Here is a 13,377-nt window from a genome sequence, read left to right as displayed (position 1 = left end):
ATAGCAAATGAGAAAAAGAGTCTCTTAAACAAATGGTGCTGGGAAAACTGGACAGCTACATGCAAAAGAAAGAAACTGAACCACTTTCTTACACCATACACAAAAGTAAAATCCAAAATGGATTAAAGACCTATATCTGGGACTTGAAACCATAAAAATTCTAGAAGAGAGCATAGGCAGGAATTTCTCTAACATCTACCATATCAGAATTTTTCTAGATATGTCTCCTGAGGCAAAGGAAATAAAAGCAAAACTAAACTATTGGGACTACATCAAAATATATAGCTCCTGCACAGTGAAGAAAATAATCAATAACTCTAAAAAACAACCTATGGAATGGAAGAGGATATTTGTAAATGACATATCCAATAAAGGACTAGTATCCAAAATATATAAAGAACTTATACAACCCAGGACCCAAAAACCAAATAATCTAATTAAAGAAATGGACAGAAGACATAAACAGGCATTTCTCCAAAAAAGACACCTAGATGGCCAACAGGCACATGAAAAGATGCTCAACATTAGTTTTCATCAGGGAAATGCAAATCAAACTATAGTGAGTTATCAACTCACACCTGTCGGAATAGCTAAAATCAGCAACACACACAAAGTAACAGGTGTTGGTGAGAATGTGGAGAAAAAGGAACACTTGTACACTGTCAGTAGGAATGAAACTGGTGCAGTCACTGTGGAAGACATCATGGAGTTCCTCAACCAGCCAAAAACAGATGATGACCCAGTAATCATACTACTGGGTATTTGCCCCAAAATGCAAAAACATTATTCCAAAGGGATGCAGACACCCTCTATTTATTGCAGCATTATTTACAACAACCAAATTATGGAAGCAGCTCTAGGGTCCACTGCTAGAGGAATGCCTAAAGAAGTACACACACACACACACACACACACAGAGAGAGAGAGAGAGAGAGAGGAATATTACTTATCCATTAAAAAAAGAATGAAATCCTGACATTTGCAATGACATAAATGGAGCTTAGAGAATATAATGTTCAGCAAAATAGATTAGTCAGAGAAAGACAAATATCATACGATTTCACTCACACATGGAATTTAAGAAACAATACAAATAAGCAAAATGATTAAAAAAGAGAGAGAGACACACAAAGAAATAGACTCTCACCTTTTTTATCTGAAAACACACAACAAATTTTATCTAAATTCATATCTGAACTTAAGAAAGAAAGAAGGAAAGAAAGAAAGCAAGAAAACAAGCAAGAAAGAAAAGGTATTAGAAACAAGCAGGAAAATCAAAATCAATTTGCAAAAGTCAAGATGAATACTGCACATTCCATAAGCAATTCCACAGCAATTCTGGGGCTTGAAATATATTGCCCATATGAAGCAGGAGATAAAGCTTTGGGCTTCCAAAACCTGATTCATATCTGTGATGATTGCAAAAAATCTGCACCATTAGTAGTCTGTACCATTAGTGAGTCTGAACTGGGGGAAATAAGAATACACACACACACACACACACACACACACACACATACCAAGGCTACCGTCTCTGGCTCATTTCTAGGGGATTGAGGAAATCTCAGAAAACACACAATAACACTTCTAAGCCTACCAGTGTAAGTTTTAAATATGTAATATCTATGCTATACGAAAACTGAGGGTAAGATATTAACATAAAATTCAGCCCCGGCTGGATATTGCTAAGGTGCCAGGCAGAATAAAAAGCAAAAGATTTCCAGAGGTATGTTTCCCACAGGTTTTATCACAGATTCCTCTTGATCTTTCAACCTCCTGTCCATACTGTTGGTTAGATAGTTAGAAAATATTATTTATGGTTCTCAAACCTTCTTTCCCATGAAGGTTTCAGTGTGAATTGGCTTCTTCCAATTTGATGTACTTGCATGAGATCTGGCACACAATTGCTGTGGTAGAGGTGATCTCCCTGATGCTACTACTCCAGAAAGCAATGTGGTGACACTGAATGATAGACACACCCAAGGTGACCAGAATTAGCATTTTAGCATTCAGCAGTCATCTATGAAGATCTAAGGCATGCCTCTTTATGTAAGAGTTAAATATGCCGAGTGGGAGGAAGTAGGTCTCCAAAATTTAGAATGTACCCAAATGGATAGTTTCAGATATACATTACAGTACTTCCATAAACTCTTATCTACAAAGAACAAACTGATGGTTACCAAAAGGATAATGCATGAGGGAATAAGTGAAAGAGGTGATGGGGATTAAAGAAACACTTATCATAATGAGGACTGAATAAATATAGAATTATTGAGTCACTATATTATAACCCTGGAATTAATATAACATTGTATGTTAAATATACTGGAATTAAAATTAAAAAAAACTTAATAAAAAAGGTAAGTGTGTGAAAATAAAAGAATAAAAATGAGAAATAAAGTGAGTCTCCTGTAGGCAGCATGGCATTGGATCTACCCTAGCCACCTCCCCTTCCCCACATTCAGTCATGCTGTTGGTTTTGTTTAGCAAATTTAATCAATCCATACTTAAAATTAGTTATTGATAGTTAAGGGCTTATTACTATCATTTTGTTAGTTTCTATCTGTTTTTTGGAAATCCTTTGTTCATTTTTTCCTCTCTTGCTGTCTCCCTTTGTGATTTTTTTTTTTTTAATCCAAGTATACTTTCTTTCTTTCTTTTCTGTTTTGTTTTATGTTTTTGCAGAAGTCTGAGTTTCTAATAAGGAGCTGAATAGAAATGCTTAGAGTACTTCATTGCTTTTTCTTTTTTTCCTTTTCTTCTTTTTTTTTAACCAGTTGTAGTCGGAAAGTAGTTTCCCACCCTTAAGTATGATGTTAGGTCTATGCATTCTATATATACCCATTATTTGCTTATGAAAGTTCCCTTCTTGTTCTATTTTTTTTTTCACTTTTTATTATTAATGGGTCTCTAGTTTCCTTATATGCTGTTTTTTTACATGTATAGATATAGTCATGTGGTTTTTCTTATTCAATATGTTAATTGAATAAATTATATTGATGAATATAATGTGTAATCTTACATTCATGGAATGAACACCATTTCATCATGACACATAATCTTTTTATATATCCCTTTATTTCATTTTCCAATATTTTGTCAACGACTATTTCCTCTCTGTTCATAAAAGATATTGGCCTGGGGGCACTTGGGTAGCTCAGATGGTTAAGTGGCTGCCTTTGGCTCAGGTCATGTCCCAGGGTCCTGGGGTTGAGGCCCACATCGGGCTCCCTGCTCAGTGGAGAACCTGCTTCTCCCTCTCCCTCTGCCTGTTGCTCTGCCTACTTGTCCTATCTCTCTTTCAAATAAATAAATAAAATTTTTAAAAAACAATATTTCTCAGAGTCTACAGTCTCTCATAAACTGAAGGTTTTGGAGGGGAGGGGAGTGAGAGGTTGGGTGAGACTGGTGGTGGGTATGGAGGGCATGTATTACATGGAGCACTGGGTGTGGTGCATAAACAATAAATTTTGGAACACTGAAAAAATTTTTTAAAAAGATATTGGTTTGTATAATTCTTATAATCTCTTTATCTGGTTTTGGTATTAGAGAACTACTCAGCTCACAGAAAGAGTTGTTGACTGATCCTTCTGCTTCTATTTTCTTAAAGATATTGTGGAAATTTTCCATCATTTATTATTTAAATGTTTGCTAGAAATCATTGATGAAATCATCTGTAACTATAGCCTTCTTTTTTTTTTTTATAAAGTATCAGATTTTTATTCATTTTGTTTAACAGATTACGGTTATTCATATTATCTATATTTCCTCACATAACTTTCAGTAATTTGTCTTTCAAATGTTTGATTTTTTTTTAAAAATTTTTATTTTTTTTTAAGATTTTATTTATTTATTTGACAGACAGAAATCACAAGTAGGCAGAGAGACAGGCAAAGAGAGAGAGGAAGAGAAGCAGGCCTCCTGCTGAGCAGAGAGTCCGATGCGGGGCTCGATCCCAGGACCCTGGGATCATGACCTTAGCCGAAAGTAGTGGCTTTAACCCACTGAGCCACCCAGGCGCCCCAGGTTTGATACTTTTTATTCAAAAATGAAATCTGGTACTATAGAGGTGTTCATTTATTATCCAATGAACATCTTTGGGGTTAGCAGAAATGTCCTCTCCTTCATTTGTTATGTTGTTATTTAATACCTTCTATCTTTAGTTATTAGTTAACCTGACTAGGGTTTTATAAATTTTATTGATCTGTTTAAGAATCAATTTTGTTTTTTATTTTCTCCACTGTTTTTTATTTTGTTTTGTTTTCAATTATATTAATTTCTGCTATAATTTTTATTATTTTTCTTTATTTGCTTTAGGCTTCAGTTGACCTTCTTTTTCTAGTTATCCTGAAGACTGTATTTGTCTTTTCTTGCCTACTTGCATGTCTTCTAAATTTTTGTTAAAATAAAGATATAATAAGATCTGAGGTCAGTAGGTCTCCAGTGTGAGAAGTGACTTTAATCTGTTTTGGAATGAGTCATAAGAATGTTTCTGTAGATAAAAGAGCTATCAAATTCCTCTAAGGCTTTTGTTTGTTTGTTTGTTTTTAATCTCCTGTCTTAACATTGACTTCCCTAAATACTTCTTCTCAGAAATAGTCTGTAGTGATACAACCCTTTCAGCTGTTAGACTGAAGTCCTGTTGCTGTGGTGGTAAGCATTTTGTTGGGGGAAGGGGAACAGGCATTCTACAATGTTTTGATTAAATCTTAGATTAATCTTTGATTAATCATCATGGAAAATAATCAGCTTAAAAAGGTAGACAGATACAAGGAAAAAAGAAATAATGGAAATATTTAAAAAAAAAAACAGAAAACAAAAGATAAATGTCAGTGGTAAGTCATCATATATCAATAATCACCCTAAATGTAAATGGATTGATCTCACTAATCAAAAGGTAGATAGTGGCTGAATGGATTTTAAAAAAGAGAGATCAGTGGTGTCTGGGTGGCTCAGTCATTAAGTGATTGCCTTCAGCTCAGTCATGATCCCAGCATCTTGAGAGAGCCCAACATCAGGCTCTTTGCTCAGCAGGAAGTTGGCTTCTCCCTTTCCCACTTACCCTGCTTGTGTTCCCTCTCTTGCTCTTTCTCTTTCTCTGTCAAATAAATAAAATCTTAAAAAAGAGGGAGAGACCAAATTATATGCAGCCTTCAGCTGACTTGATTGAGCTATAAGATAAACATAGGCACAGTGAAGGAGTGGAAGGTGATCTCCAAGCAAATGGTAACCAAAAGAAAGCAAGTGTCTTTATAACAGACAAAATTGGTGTCAAACCAAAAATGATTTTAAGAGACAAAGAAGGTCATTATATAATAAGAAAGAGATTAATATATCAAAAAGATACAATAATCATAAATGTATATTCTCCCAACATTCAAGCAACAAAATATTTTAAGCAAATACTAACAAATCTGAGGGAGAAATGGACTAAAATATAGTAAGAGTAGGGGCTTTAATACCTCACTGTCAGCATTAGACAGATCATCCAAACAGAAAAAGAAAATGTTAGAAGTGAACCATACTTTAGAAAAAATGGACCTAACAGATATATCTACAATATTACATCCAACAGGAGCAGAATACACATTCTTCTTAAGTGCACATAGAATATCCTTCAGAATAGATTATATGATAGGCCACAAACTGATCTTAGTGGACTTAAGAAAACTGAAACCATACCAACTATCATCTCTGACTACAACAGCATCCCAGTAGAAATTAACAAGAAGAGGGACGCTTGGGTGGCTCAGTTGGTTAAGCAGCTGCCTTCAGCTCAGGTCATGATCCCAGCGTCCTGGGATCGAGTCCCACATCGGGCTCCTTGCTCGGCAGGGAGTCTGCTTCTCCCTCTGTCTCTGCCTGCCATTCTGTCTGCCTGTGCTCGCGCTCTCTCTCTCTCTGACAAATAAATAAAATCTTAAAAAAAAAAAAAGAAATTAACAAGAAGAAATTGAGTATATCTTCAAATATGTGGAAACTAAACACATTTCTAAACAACCAATGAATTGAGAAATCAAAAGGGAAATTTAAAAAATGAAAAACAAATAAAAATGAAAATATTAAATTTTATGGGATGTAGCAAAAGCAGTTTTGAGAGGAAGTTTACATCAATAAACACAAAGAAATTAGAAAGATGTCAAATGAACAATCTAACTTTACACCTCAAAGAACCAAAAAAAAAAAAAGGGGGGGGACAAATTATGTCCAAAATCAACAGAAGGAAGGAAATAATAGCACACAAAGTAGAAATAAACAAAATAGAAACAAGCAAAATAACACAAAGATCAACAAAACTAAAAGCTGATTCTTCAAAAAATAGAAAGAATTAACACATCTTAGCTAGACTAGGAAATAGAGAAGACTCAAATAAAATTAGAAATAAAAGAAGAGATATTGTACTACATGATACTACAGAAATACAGAGACTTCCAAGTCTACCATGAACAAGTGAATGTTAAGAAATTACATAAACTAGAAGAAATGGATACTTTTCTAGAACTGTACAACCTACCAAACTGGGTCAGGAAGAAATAGAAAATCTGAACAGACCAATAATGACTCAAGAGAGTGAGTCAGTAATAAAAACAAACACTCCCGATACAGAAAACTCCAGGGCTGGACAGCTTCACTATGAATTCTATCAAACATTTAAAGAATTAATACCAATCCATCCCAAACTTCCAAAATGTCAAGGATGAATGAACACTTCTAAACTCATTTTATGAAGCTATCATTACCTTGATACCAAAATAAGATAAAGATATCATAAGAAAAGTAGAGACCAACATTCCTGATAAATATAGACGCAAAAATTCTCAATGAAATATTAGCAAACCTAATACAGTCAGGTATTAAAAAGTTTATACCATGACCAAATGGGATTCAAGGATGGTTCAACATATGCAAATCAATAAATGTAATTCATCATATCAGTATCATCCCAACATTTGAAGAAAAAAACAAATGAAAAAAATGCAACATCCTTTCATGATAAAAACCCTTAACAAGGGACGCCTGGGTGGCGCAGTTGGTTGGACGACTGCCTTCGGCTCAGGGCGTGATCCTGGAGTCCCGGGATCGAGTCCCACATCAGGCTCCCAGCTCCATGGGGAGTCTGCTTCGCTCTCTGACCTTCTCCTCGCTCATGCTCTCTCTGTCTCTCTCTCTCAAATAAATAAATAAAATCTTTAAAAAAAAAAAAAAAACCCTTAACAAATTGGGTATAGAAAGAACATACCTCATAATAATAAAGTCTACAAGCAACCCAGTGCTAACATCAATAGTGAAAAATTGAAAGGATTTCCTCTGAGATCAGGTACAAGACAAGGCTGACCACTCCCACCACTCCTATTAAATATAGTGCTGGAAGTCCTAGCTAGAACAATTAGACAAGAAAAAGAAATGAAGGTATCCAAGTCAGTAAGGAATAAGTGAAACTGTTACTATTTGCTGTTAATATGATGTTATATATAGAAATCCCAAAACACCAAAAAAAAAAAAAAAGAATCAATTATTTCAGTAAAGTGGCAGTTTACAAAATGAACTTAGAGAAAGCACTGACAGCACGTGCACCCGAATGTTCATGCTTAGCGAAATAAGTCAAGCGGAGAAAGACAACTATCATATGATCTCCCTGATATGAGGAAGTGGTGATGCAACATGGGGGCTTAAGTGGGTAGGAGAAGAATCCATGAAACAAGATGGGATAGGGAGGGAGACAAACCATAAGTGACTCTTAATCTCACGAAACAAACTGTGGGTTGCTGGGGGGAGGGGGGTTGGGAGAAGGGGGGTAGGGTTATGGACATTGGGGAGGGTATGTGCTTTTGGGTAAATTGGAAGGGGAGATGAACCATGAGAGACTATGGACTCTGAAAAACAATCTGAGGGGTTTGAAGTGGCGGGGGGGGGGGGGGAGGTTGGGGTACCAGGTGGTGGGTATTATAGAGGGCACGGCTTGCATGGAGCACTGGGTGTGGTGAAAAAATAATGAATACTGTTTTTCTGAAAATAAATAAATTGGAAAAAAAAAAAGAAAGCACTGACATTTCTTTACACTAGTGATACAGCACTGGGAAGAAAACTATCCCATTTGCAGCAATATCAAAAATAATAAAATACTTAGAAATAAATATAACTGAGGAAGTGAAAGATCTATATGATGAAAATACAGACTTTGTTAAAAGAAATCAAAGACACAAATGGAAAGATACCCTGTGTTCATGGATTGGAAGGATACATATTGTTAAAATGGCCATACTATCCAAAGCCATATACAAATACAATGCAGTTCTCTTCAAGTACTAAAGATATTCTTCACAGATATAGAACAATCCAAAAATATATGTAGAAACACCCCTCTCCCCCAAAACACACATACAAAAACAAATAGGCAAAAACCTCCTAAGGAAAAAAAAAAAGAACAAAATTAAATGTTTAACACTTTGTGATTTCAAGCTATACTACAAGGCCACAGTTATAAAAGCAGTATGGTATGGGGAATGAAAAAAAAATAGACATAAACCAATGAAACAAAATAGAGAGCTCATAATTAAATCCTAGCATTTACAGTCAAATAATATTCATCAAGGAAGTCAAGAACACCCAATGTGGTAGAGATAAGTCTCTTCAACAAGATGTGTGGGAAAACTGGAAAAAAAAACAAACAAACAGAATAATGAAAGTGGACCCATATCTCATACCACTCACACAAATTAACCTAAAATGGAAATTTAACAAAGATTTAAACATAAGACCTAGGCCATAAAACTCCTAGAAGAAAACAAAAGAAAAGTATTGATACTTGTCTTATCAATGATTTTTTTTGGACATGATATCAAAAGTACAAACAAGAAAAGCAAAAATCAACAAAAAAATTAACAAAAAGGACTATATCAAACTTAAAGTCTTCTGTATAGCAGAAGAAACAATCAACAAAATGAAATGGAAAATACAGAATGGGACAAAATATTTGTAAACCATATGTTAGAGACAAGGTTAACATCCAAAATATATAAAGAACTAACAAAGCTTAATAAAACAACAACAACAACAACAACAAAAGATGAACTAAGACATTTTCCAAAGAAACCATCAAAATAGCCAACAGGGAAATGAAGATGCTTAACATCAATAATCATTAGAAAAATGCAAATCAAAACAACAATGGACTATCACCTCATACCTATTAAAATGGCTACTACCAAGAAAACAAGAGACAACAGGCATTGGGGAGAATGTGTAAATGAAGGAAATGTAAATTAGTTAAACCATTGAGGAAAATAATATGGAAGATCTTTAAAGATTAAAAATAGATCTACCACACAATCAGCAATTCTACTCCTGAGTATATATGCGAAGGAAATGAAAACAGAATTTCAACAAGATATATACACACCAAAAAAAAAAAAAAAAGATATACACACCAATGTTCATCACAGCATTATTCACAGTAGACAAGAAACAACCCAAAAGTCCATCAACAGATTAATGGATAAAAATGATGTGGTATATAGACACAACGGAATATTATTCAGCCACAAGAAAGGAAGATAGCCCGCCATTTGTGACAAGAGGGACAGACCTTGTGCACACTATACCAAGCAAGCTAAGTCAGATGGACAAGTACTATATATCACTTACAAGTGGAATTTTAAAAATGTCAAATCTGTTAAAAAACAGAGAGTAAAATGTTGGTTACCAGGGATGGGATAATATTGATAATGTTTAAGAATACAAACTTGAAATGAATAGTGAAAACCACAGAGATCTAAGACACAGTATTATGAATATAGTAAATAATACCATAATATACTGATGTAATGGGATAAATATTGCTTCAATGGCAATCATATCAAATGTATAATTATATTAAATATATAGATGTGCCAAAGTAACACACTGTTCATCTTATATATAAATTATAACACGTCAAATTTATCTGAAAAACTGAAAAATTAAAAAATAATAAAAACATTTCGAACCAAAAATGTTTTTAAACCTGTATTTAGTAAGGCAAATGGGATTAATGGATTACAGTGCAGTTTAGGAGAGAATAAAGGACATCAGACCAGAAAAAATGTATGGATATACATAAATACATGTACATTCACCTGGTTTAGAACAATGATATACTTAATAACAGTTACATTATACTGAGCATTTATATGTCAGACTATAGATTTAGTAGATTAGATGGTTTACACGTTAAAATTTATCTGATCTCCCAAACCACCCCTTTAAGTAATTACCATCTCCATTTATTAGTGAAGAAATTGATACTCAAAAAGTTATTACCTCTGCCAGGTCACAAAGTCAGTGATTATAAACCAGCATTTATAGTTCAAAATGTTGCTAAAGAAGTTGCTTGTAAGTATTGTACTATTTTTCCTTATGAAATAATTAAATTTATAGTTACTCAACCTTGTGCATAAAGTTTATCACCCTTCAAGGTCTCAAATACTTTAGAATAGCAAGACTTATCTGATTATATCCTTCAGGGAAAGGCAATTTAAAAATATAATTCATTTAATTATTTCACGTAACGAAAAAGAAAATAAGACTTTAATTTTTGCAAATATCTCTGGATATGTTTTAGGTAGCAAGTTGTAGTAGAAATGACTATCTGTCAAAATACCAGGTTTTCAATTTTGCCTCTCATGTACTAATTAAGAAAGTTGTTAAAATTCTCTCAAATTTAGTTTTATTTTATGAAAAAATATGGATAATATCCAGTTGGATATCCCCAACTGTACTAGGAGGTTGGTGACATCAAATAATGCATGGACCTAGAAATGTGATGTAAATTGTAAAGAATTCTGCACAATGTCAGAGATTGTTATTTTGTATTAGGAAGGGTCACTTATATTTTGGCATTTGAATGTGACTCTTGTCAATTTTGCTGATAATTAAAAAAAAATTTATTTTTGTTCTAGAAGGGTTTAGTTTCAGGGCTATGGAATTCACTAAAACAACTAGGAAAGCACTTATTTTACAACATGAAGAAATAAAATAGCTGCAGATTTAATTCAGTTTGAAAATTTGAAATAATCTTCATTTCAGTGATGAATAATATTAATAAATGAAACAAAAAACAACTTTTAATCCATCTCCAATTTCCTCTGTAGTCATCTACCTCTTTTTCATTTTTGCTTTTTTGTTTGCTATTCATGAGAAAATGAAAATAACACTGTTGTGTGGAATGATTGTGATAAAATGAGGAATAAGTAGGACAGGGTTAAGGTGTAGTATGAAAGTAAGTTTCGACATAACTTCAACTCTGCAGGTATTCAACAAACCAGGCTGCCAAACCCAAGTTAATTTTGTATTTTTAATCGAAGATAAGTGAGAGAAGGATAGTTCCCTGAGAAGAGAAAAATGATAAGAAATTATGATTACTATGGAAAGTAAGAGAACTTTCTTAATTTTGGAAACCCTGAGATCAAAGCACTTTTACCTCACAACTTTGGTTTGGTTTGTTGTTGCTGTTGTTTTTGGAAGGGATAAGTATGCAGTGCTTACTGTCATCATGGATAATGACATTATCTTTGAATAATGTAAATATATGAGTAAAGGCCAATGGAGATATAACTATCCTGTACTAGAGAGTGTTTTAACCGTATCATTTTTTTTTCATTTAATCCTCAGAGAGCCCTAAATTTAACAGTAGAGAAAAATAAAGTACAGATCTGTGAAGTAATTTTTTTCAAGATCTGGTAGATAATGAGTGGAAGAGACTGAGTTCTAATTCCTATCTTTCTGCTTTCAAAATCTTTATTCTTTGTAATGACTTGCTGAAAATGTTACAGTCAGAGGAGAAGTAATAAACCAAAACTTATTATAACTATGGCAATATGAATGTAACATAAAAGAATGGTGAGTGCAAGTTGGTTGCAAGAAGAGATCAAATTAGGTGAAAGCTTTTGAGAGATAAATCTTTATGGAGAAAGTGGCATGGAGGATATATTTTGACACTCTTTACACATTTATCAGGAATCTAAGGGAAGACATAGGAAACCCAGGAAATGTAAATAACTGAATTTTACCTCATTATCACAAACAGGTCTGAATTGTCAACAATGGTTAAATCAATAGTCACATTATCTAAGAGAAAGAGAAAAGAATGTGTAGATACTCTTCACTGAAATAAGTAGAGCACCAAACATTTTGTATCTGGTTCTCAAGATCCGCTCTTCTCTTTTCTCATATTGTTGTCTTCTACAAGTTTTTCTGCCTTCAAGTTGCATTTATCTAAACACGATTCTACATGATTCTTTCTGGATATCGGAACCAACATGTTTCACTTATCCCTTTAGCGTTAGAGTTGATAAATCTTTTATCCTACAGTACATTTGCAGTTCTTCAACATTCGACTTCTGTATATAACCCCTTTTTAAATAAATTCTTCTTAATCCAATTTCAAACGGGCCATCTGTTTCTTATTGGAACCCTTCCTGAAACAGATGGTATCATGGAAAAGGTATCCAAATTGAAGAAAGTACAGAATTTAATGAATTGGGTAGGGAGAGGAAAATCCGTGTATGAATGCATGATAAACTGCCAAAAAATGTGACTTAGATGAAAGCACTTTGAAAACTAAAATTGTTATGAAAACAATAAATAATGTAGAGAATCATGGCAATAATGATGACAAAGATTATCCTGAATTACCAAAGGCTGACATCAGGGAAGGAAATGGTAAGACTAAAAACAAGTTTAGAATGAGGAAAGGATTAGAAATTAAATCAGGGACCTTGACAAAGTTAACATACAAGATTACCCATAAGAAAGGTGGTATAGAGCAGAACCTGGGTGGCTCAGTCTGTTAAGTGTCTGCCTTCACCTCAGGTCATGATCTCAGGGTCCTGGGATCCAGCCCCACATCAGGTACCTTGCTTAGCAGGGAGTCTGCTTCTCCCACTCCCTCTTCCCTGCCCCCACTCATGCTCTCTTTCTCTCTCAAATAAATAAATAAAATCTTAAAAAAAAAGAAAAGAAAAAGAAAAAGGTGGCACAAACCCAAAAGTGGATGATAGGGGGGAACATCCTATCATAGGATGTCAATATTTTATTGTAGCTTTCCATAAATATAATCTGGGAATGGGCTTCCTATTAGCTCAGGTCTGCATCACATTACTCTTTTTATGGCACAATATGGTGATGGTAAAAGCTGAATGGTAGAGAACAAATGTGATCATATTTTGTTGATGGAGTGATGCAGGGGGACAATCCAGAGCGAAGACGAAGAAGAAATTGGTTGTGTTGGGAATGATTTGATAGGCGATCCAAGTGGAACTTTAGTGAGGGAGAATTGGGAGAGGTGTTGAGATAGTTGAACTGGAACCAGGTATAGAACCAAAGAAAGTGTTTGAGTCA

Source organism: Neovison vison, chromosome 7, assembly GCF_020171115.1.
Source record: "Neovison vison isolate M4711 chromosome 7, ASM_NN_V1, whole genome shotgun sequence".
NCBI lineage: Eukaryota > Metazoa > Chordata > Mammalia > Carnivora > Mustelidae > Neogale > Neogale vison.
Note: the sequence above shows the minus strand (reverse complement) of the source record.